The 9494-nt window shown below is 35.0% G+C and overlaps 1 long non-coding RNA gene across 1 annotated transcript in view; it reads left to right on the top strand.

The window, feature by feature from the left end:
- The first annotated feature begins 1688 nt into the window (after nucleotides 1–1688).
- The window catches only part of LOC114612259, an 82750-nt gene continuing 74944 nt past the window's right edge, over nucleotides 1689–9494 (top strand). The window contains exon 1 of the long non-coding RNA XR_003709972.1: nucleotides 1689–1781. This is a non-coding gene — a long non-coding RNA (uncharacterized LOC114612259). The remainder of the gene's footprint in view (nucleotides 1782–9494) is intronic.

The raw sequence follows: 9494 nt of genomic DNA, 5'->3' as shown, positions 1-9494 counted from the left end.
AAGGAAGACAAAGTATTATCTAAGGTATAGTAAGTTTGTAAAATAAAAGTTACCTACTTTTGCAGCCAAAAAAACATGTGTTGAAAAATATGATTATTGCATTGCATGCCAAAGAATATAAAAATCCATCTAACTCGACTTTCTTCACTGTTAGAGAGAAGAAGCAGTTTGATTGCTTTCAAGTTTCTTCCTTTCTACCCTTTCTGTCTGGTCCCTCTTCTCGCCAGTGTATCTTCTATGTTAGGAGAAACAAAATACAACCCCAAGACAGACATACACAAAATAAACACTCCTGAGCCAGAGAGAAAAAGGCTTGCTGCTTTTCTTTGTAGACTTTTTTTTCAAATGAGCTTACATGTTCTGCCACAAAATTCAGTTAATAAGTAATCCTGTGCTACTTAAGGCTAGATGAAAAGAGTGCTCATTGTGAACTATATTTCATCTGTCAGAATAACCTTCTTTATTCTACCATGGACCTCCCCCTTGCCTTTGGGCAATTAGAGAAAATATGTATGCCTTTAAGTATGAACTACTGGTTTCTTCGAATCAAACCAAACCATTCCCGATGACACATGCAGACAATGCTTCCTAATCACCATGCTCTGGAGATGCACCCAAGGCATCCTGAAGTTGTTTCACAAGGACATGGTGAAATTGGGCATTAGGGAATGAGCAGGTGACACAAGTCTCATCAGCCATTAATATCAGCTGTTGGTGAGCAGCAAGGAAATTTTAATTATATTAAAAAAATGAAATGCAAAGACCTTTTAGTTACTTTTTAGTTAAATCGTGCCCGGAGACAGATATTATCAATATATTTACTAAATATACTAAATCATAATGATTTTATTTGTTATTTGTACTTTCCTAAGCACAAAAGAAGTTGTGTGCTTTTAAGTATATTTCAACACTTACAAATAATATTTTTGCTGATGTTTAAAGGAGAGAACAAAGCAAACAAATTCCTTTCAAATAGAGTTTACCAAACACTTTCGTTCAGCTTAAAAATCAATGTGATTATCCGGTTTACTTACTCTTATAAATCACTGAAATCACCTTGAGAGGCTCAAGTTCACCTTTCTGGATTTAAGCCTGTTAAATAACAGACACCATCAAGTCGTCCCCGTAAAAGGGTAACTTAGATGTTCGGCTTTACAGGGTGTTGTAAAAGTTATCCCACTTCTACCTACAAAACTACAAAAAGACCTTAAGACAGTTACAAAGGAAAACAAACAGAGGACAGGAGGAAAAAAAAAAGTTCCGTTTCACACTAAAACAAAATCCCTGCTGGTACAGTATCCCAAGCAGTCTCCAGAACAGCTGGATAAAGGCATACAAATAAATTAAGCCAACACAAAAATCCATCAAGTCTGAAGAAAGAAAGAAAAAAAACCAACTTGAGACTAAAATGAAAACCTTTTGGCCCACAGCACAGGTTGGGCACAAAAGTGCTGGCTAAGCTATCTATTTCACACATGCAACGACAGAAGGTTCGATATTCATTCGATCGATGAGTGAAAAGGCACAATGGCAAAATCAGACAGACTTCTTTTCAAATACGGATCTCCAATGTCCCCCTCCAGTCTGCAGCTGCACGGCTGGTGGTGTGGCTCAGACGGAGCAAGGGTTACATCAAGGCTGCTCTCTGGACCGTGCAAACAGTCTAGACCAATGACCTGCAGCATCATGCCCTTTGAAGAAGAGGCAAGTTCGGTCATGATGAAGAAGAATCGAGGCGTACCACCTTTTAACAATAGGGAGCAGCTCGAGGCTGCAAAGAGGTAAGCAGGGTAAGAAGAAAACAGCATCTGCTTCCATGGTTACAGGCCAACTATGAGAACCTTGCTTTTCAAGGGAGTCTGTTCTCAGGCTCCCTTGTGGGTGTGCTGTGCATGGTGAGAGAAGGCAGGTTCAGCTGAAATCGCAGAGTTATTTCAGAGTAAAATGATATGGAGCACATGGCTGGCAGGGGGGAGGAAACAAGTCACATGACTTAAGAACAAGACTTGGGCTGTTTTGAAATAGAATTTTTTTCTTATAGCAATTTAGATAAAAAGTAAATGTGCATAATACCCAACAGCAATGACAAACGTGCTCTTAATTTCTTTAGTTTTATGTGATCAAAGGTCAAGGGTCAAGACACTCTTCTCCCAGGGGCAGGACCAGAAAGCCTATTGTTAGGTAGCTTTATGATGTACATTATTGTAAAAGATTTGTTTTTTTCCCTTCGTTTCCTCTCTCTCTCTCTCTCTCTCTCTCTCTCTCTCTCTCTCTCTCTCTCTCTCTCTCTCTCTCTCTCTCTCTCTCTCTCCCCCTCCCTCCCTTCCTCCCTCCCTCTCTTTGCCAGACTGTATCTTGGATTTATATTTTTCTGAATGTCTCTCTGACTTTATTTTCTCTGATGTTATAAGCAATGATTTTTCATTTCATGTTCATTTCTGTGACTATATCCCATCGGAGAACCTACTACTAGGCTTGGGCAGAAACTTCCGTAGTGCAGTGTTAGTATCTTAAGAGAGTGAAAGGATTCTTCTGTCTTTACAAATGTCCACACAGACAATTCAAATCCATAGCAAACTCACAGCGTCTGACAATTGTTCTACTCTTATTATTCTGGACTTTGTATTTCACTTAGTCCGTCTTGCTTCAGTCATTCCGTGGTCGCAGATGTTATGTTTTCCTTTCTGTGAAATACGTAGCTAACATTTGGACCTAAGGACACCCCAGCAGCTATGGACAAGCATTTAACAAACATGTGGTGGATTCTGTATCTTTAGCAAGATCCTCAATAGCCATGCAAAACACAGACATACATATACTAACACAGACAACACTTTGTTCAGTGAAAGAGGTCAGGTTTTGCCATTTTCCAGTTATGTGCTATAGATATGTCATGCCGTCTACGCTTTGATCCATAAAATAAAAATAGGGGAATAGAGAAGGAGAGAGTGATCCTAATGAGGATGCACACGACATCTTCAGATTTATTTCTGTAGAAGAACGTTTTGAATTGAGTGTGCCAGTTGAAATGATCCTGTCCTTCCTGAAGAACAGGTTCTCAGCATCTGGTGTGGTAAGAAATACATAGACTCTGCTGTGGGTGAGCTATAAAGGAGTGCCACGCGGACTTGAATTTAAAAATTCATTTCAAATACCCCCTCCCACAAAAAATTCATTTCAAATACCTCCCTCCCATTCTTTTGAAGCTGTACACAACCAACTCACATGATTCTGACTATTTTATTCTGTTCATTGAGAAATAGGGAAAGTGTTTTTTGGTGTGTTTCTCTCTTGTGATTCTTGTTTTGAGCTAGGTGGACATGAGTTTGTGGGTAAATTTATGTATGCTGGCTGCTTTCTTTGAAACGGTTGAGATTCATGTCTTTATTTTCTTATTTTTATGTTGAGAAAATACCTGGGGTAAGACATGAACCTTCGAATATTGAATTTCAATATTACTATTTTCGTATAGAAATCATTCATATATTAGTAAAATAATTAACATATTATCTTAATGTAACCACACTGTAGTTTCTTTATGTAACAGAAAAAAAAAATGTTGAGCTATTTTAACACCAGAGAAACTCTGAAGCACCAACTGATCATACTTTCTGCCAAAGGTCAGTAGCCAAATATAAACTTAACCTGTAAGTTAACCAGAGAAAAACTGGACAAACCCCAAAACACTAAGGCTTACACAATGAATTAAAGTCTGTGGGCTATGGCTCATGATAAAGAGGCTATACCATAATTTCTGGTGGGAGACTCATAGTGGGATCTCTTTATCCATCAATTTAACCTTTAGCCTAGTCTTGCTCTTTTATTTTCAAAAATGTATGTATTTTTGTGAGAATTTATTTGTAAACATAAGCTATATTAACTTAAATAAAGGTATGCATAAACACTTAGAAACATTCTCAAAGTAAATATGATAGTTTAAAAATTGCTATCACTTTTATGTATTAATATGTACCCAGGAATATTTAATATTGAATATTTAAGGAAAATTAATAGCCTTTTTTCATAAAAAAAACACTTCTCTGAGGTATTAAATTGATGATTAGGATCTATACTGTATATAATTAACACAAATATCCAGAATATCACAAGGTATTCTGGCTGGATATAGTTCTTTAAATTGAAGTTTAGAGTAATTATTATGATACCCCATCAAAATATTTTAAAAAGACAAATCATATACTATGTAATATGTATCCACAAAATTAAAGACATCAGAGCTTTCTGTTGCCTCACTGTGTGACAATGTCTTGAACATAGCATGTGCTCAATAAATATCTCCCGTGACAGAAAGTGCAGAATCATCCAAAGTTTAGTGTATATAGTTTTAAATATTTAATGACTTTTATATAAAAATGAATACATTTTGTCAATAATCAGAGATTACTATGCATTCAAAATAGAAGTGTGTGATATAGCCTTCTTATATAGTGTCCTGAAATACTATTATCCTAATATAAGTCAGCTTTGGCTGAACATGAAATTAAGTTGATCATCTTATAAAAAGTTGACTGCTGGCTATATGTCTTTTTTAAGGATATACTATATACATTGATATTTTAACTGTCATAAAAACTGTGTACCTAAGAAATCAACTTTGATATGAAATCTATATAATTTGCATCTTCCCTCTTACATTTACTTTCCTCTTTATAATATATACAAATGGCATTTAGAATAGTATTTCAGGACACTATATATACCAATATCTTATTACACTCACTTTCACTAACAGGATCTTCTTTATCTTGAGACGAGGTTAAACAGAAATAGTATTTGTATCAGGAATACAAGGACTAGAATAGCATGTGTTTGGATGTTTTTAATACTGTAGTCTGAATCCTTCCCTGTGTTCTTTCTCTACAGTTATGTCATGGCCACAATGATGGAAATAAGTCCAAACACACTGAAGTTCAAAATCATTTGAACTTCAATAATAAATATTAGATATAGAAAATGGACAGCCATGGGAGATACTGGACACTAATTTTTCTTTCAGAAATTTGGCAATTATATCAGAAATTTACCCTTTCACCTTTTTATTTATTTAGGTAGATAAACATTTGTCTTTATCCCTTTACACTGCCTCTATCAACAGTTATATAGTGGCCAGGTGTAGTAGGCCATCCCTACATTTCCTATACTCTGGAGGACAAGGTAGGAGGGTTAAAAGTTTGAGACTCTTTCAAAAACAAAGAGAGGAAACATAACTTTCAATATTCAATCTTCTAGTCAGAGCTAAATGATGCTCTGGTAATAAGATTCTGAAAATAGATATCTTTTAAAACTGTCTGAAGCCCAGCCTCACCTCATTATGTTTTTGTCTTTGAAAGCTGAAATGGTGAAGCTTTTAATATAGTGTGTGACTATCTGTAGCATATCTAGCATATCATTTAATTTTAGGAATTTTATCTCATGCATTCACCTAATTTACATCTTGATTTCAACTTCTTTGAGATAAACAATGTTTTAAAAATTATGAATAGTGGAATGTATCTTTGCCGTTTGACTTACATACTAAACACCGGCGGATAAATTAGATGCCCAATCTCTAAGGATGGATGTCTAGAAAGATTAGATATCTGGAAAGCTAATAAAGAACTGAGAATCCTGGCTGGATTCAATTCTTAAATTAGAGCTCTGAGTTTTGTAATCACAGGTCTTTAAAGGTATCTTGGGATCTACTATAAACGACATATGGAATATTCATAGGATAGTTCTAATTTACCTTCCCAAAGCATACACTAAGCACTTCCATGGAGATATAGTTACATTATCTAATGTCTATTTTGGTTCAAACATTGGACTGGTCATTGGGAATTAAACCTTATTTAACATATGATTTTGACTTTTATATAATTCACGGTATGGTATGCAGACAGCTTGTGTGTCCTTCTATCATTAGTGTAACTCTACTGAATAGAATTTTCTAATTTGAAATCAATATGCACATTGGTATCAGGAACTCCCAGAATTATCCGTGTTTACGCTCAGAATTCCATGGATTTTTCCAGATTCTATGACTAATGCTTCACAGAGAGATCAAAATCACAAATGTGATGATAAGCAGGAGACTTGAGGAGACAAGAATGCAATCTCTAATGAAACCTTAAATAAAGAGTAAGTGAAAAAATTATAGAAATTAGTTGTTTCTAATCATATTCATGAGCACATGGGGAAACTTCATGAAGTAGAAATTCTCGAAGGATACCTTTCACTCATCATAAGGCAAATATGAATTCTAAGCATAATTGGAATTGGTATAAGAATTCAACTTAGATGCTATGTGAGGTAAGTATTTGAATACTTACTGGATGTTTGTTATAATTTGAAACAAATCAACTGAACATATTAATATGACAGTCTGTGGTCAATATAAACTTGTGAGAAGCTTTATGTTAAAAGCTAGTGAATCAATGAAGCAGAAGGAAACTCAAATAAGATGAAATATCAGAGAGAAATTAGACAAACATGTCACAAGGGATGCTCTGTAACATGCCATACCGTTGAAAGCAAGTTTTATAGGAAATTCTAGAGGTCATTCTTAGGAAATATAAAGGTATAGTTAAAGTCATTGTACGTAATTCTGATAAACTGATCACCCTTCTGTCTGAGGATGATGACTGCTGACTGCATAAAATGCTGACTGAAGGTTCAAGAATTGTGCTGCTCACCCAAGAAGCCATCCTCACCATGGCATAAAGCACTCTAATGCTTTTAACGCAGACTGTATGGTTATGTTAATGCAAACCATATATATATATATATATATATATATATATAAATGTATTCATTGAGTTTAAGAATAATGCCTGTATAAAAATAAATATGATGTGAGTAGAAAAATGTATATTACAAATGCTTTACATTTTTAGAACTGGAAGTCACCTTCTCTGTACTTTAAAACCTAGTATTCATCCACTCAAAACGTATTGCCCAAGTTTGAAAACAAGTCAGTGAATGATACTTAACACATGAAAGGTTTTCAAATGTTGTGTTTGCTGTCAAGCACTGAACGGGCATGCTCATACTTTAAATATTTTTATATATGGTATGAATTTATAAGTCTTAACATTGTCCAATTAGAGTTGATTTAGCATATTTATGCTTTTATTTCCATTTTTACTAAGAGAAAAATAATGAAAAATAGGTGGGGATATGAAAAATCTTAAAATGTACATAGAAATACTAATACTCTAAAGCTAATATAATTGAATATGAAACTCAATTCTGAAATTCCAAAAAATATTTAGTCTGAACTTTTAAAACTTCAAAATAAAAATCCCTCCTTCCCTATGAAAGAAAAAAAAGAAACACTTCTCCCATTTTTTGCAGGAATGAGGAAGGCATATGGCTATTAAAGCCGTGTTTAGGTGTCATGTGTACTGCCTTCTAGTAATTAATATTTTTTATTGTCATAAGTTCAAAAAGCTATTCCCCTTATTTGACACAACTCGAGTTTCTTACTTGTGTTGACCTTCAGATCCATTCCATGCCCTTATTGAGTATGCCCATTGTTGCATGTAGACCCATAATGTTAACTCATGTTAAAGTGAGCATTTCTCACTTACCAATGGAATACAAGTACTTTGTTCTCTATATTCCTTTATGTACCCTCTGGGGTTCATTTTTCTCCAAAGCTAAATGATTGAATGCATAGTCGTTAATTCTCCAAAGACTGCTCAAATTTGTTTTAATTTTCTTTAAAGCCTATTTCTCCGGTTATTTTTTCTTGAAACACCATCTCATGTTACTAAAATCACTTCTTTTCTAATACATTTTTCTCACATATACTTTAGGTAAATCATAATATTAGTTAATGATGCAGAGAATTCTGTCTAAAACATTATTTAGACTATAGTAATTGCAGTTATACAATATGAGTGTTAGCTATAAGAATATTTTAGATAACATAACATTTCTGTATAGTGGTTCTTCTATTCCTGTAAATATCCTTGTGTGTGTTGTAGCATATGTATCCATATGTAGGTGTAGCAGTCACCGTCTATTTACTTAAAGGAAGGCAGAGTTATAGTTTTGTATCTGCTAGACAATTAATTTTAATTCTTCAACTAATAGGCATTGAGCTTGGGATGTATCTCAGTGGTAGAGTGCTTGTCTAGCATAACCAGGCCCTATGTTGGATCCTCAACTCAGAAAAGAATAAAAATACATTCATCTTGAAACACTGTCCATATCCAAAACTGAAGTCAGGATTGGAGTCTGAGATTCTGCAGGGTTTTTTTGTTTGTTTGTTTGTTTTATTTTTATTTTTTTGGTTTTTCGAGACAGGGTTTCTCTGTGTAGCCCTGGCTGTCCTGGAACTCACTCTGTACACCAGGCTGGCCTCGAACTCAGAAATCCACCTGCCTCTGCCTTCCAAGTGCTGGGATTAAAGGTGTGCGCCACCACCGCCCAGCCAGATTCTGCAGTTTTAATAAATCCAGAGGAGGTAATAGTGTTGGTGGCCTGTGGGCAGACTTAGCATGCTAAGGATCAAGACGAGTCCTGATCCTTGACTCTACTTTTAAATCAGAGTAAACCTTTCCAGTCTTATCCTGTTCCTTATGGGTAAGTCGTTGTTCCTGGATTCTTACAGAACTGGCCTGTGCTTTGCTTTAAATCAATTAGAATAGTTGTATGTCATAAAACAATGTAAGAGAGATAAGGAAGCAAGACATCTTGAGATTCATGCTTTCAATATGACATACCATAACAATAACAGGATTTCTATTGCAATATGTCTACCTATCTTAAATTGATGAACTCAGGATTAAGGTAATATCTTAATAGTTATTAAGTTATTATTATTATTTTCAATATATTTTTTTGAGATAGAGTTTCTCCACATAACAGCATGACTCTTCTGACTCTCAGATGGGTCTCACTTTTTAGATCCGACTGGCCTCGACCCACTTGATTCTGCCTTCTAAGTGTCAGGATTAAAGGTGTGTGCACCACACCCAGCAATAGGTATTATTTTTTTATTCTCATTCTGCTAATTCATTCCGTTTTTCATTCAACAGACATCTGTTTTATAACTACCATTCACAGTTCATTGTGTTAGCTGTGGCTGACACAAACAACTCTTTTCACTTACTTACATTTTCCCAATCCTCTCAAATAATTTCATTCATTGACTTTGCTGCAATTTCACTTCTCCCATATTTCTTCCTTCTTCAAAAGTGACAGTCACAAGTTCAAAGATTTCCATTTGTTTTCTTGGAACCAATGATATGTAATCAGATCCTGGGATTGACCAGCCAACCTTGGTAAATGAATGTATTCTAGATTTAGTGAGAAATCACATTTAAAAAAAATACCAAGAGGAAAAGTAACAGAGAAATAGCCCCAATATCAGCCTTTGACCTATATATACATACCTCTATGAGTTAATGTTCACATGCTCATGAACATATACTGTACTCAGGAACACACACACACACAGAGAGAGAGAGAGAGAGAGAGAGAGAGAG

The sequence above is a fragment of the Grammomys surdaster genome, unplaced genomic scaffold (genome assembly GCF_004785775.1).
Source record: "Grammomys surdaster isolate TR1022 unplaced genomic scaffold, NIH_TR_1.0 126153, whole genome shotgun sequence".
Classification (NCBI taxonomy): Eukaryota; Metazoa; Chordata; class Mammalia; order Rodentia; family Muridae; genus Grammomys; species Grammomys surdaster.
The sequence above is the reverse complement of the archived record's forward strand: the minus strand, read 5'-3'. Positions and strand labels throughout refer to the sequence as shown.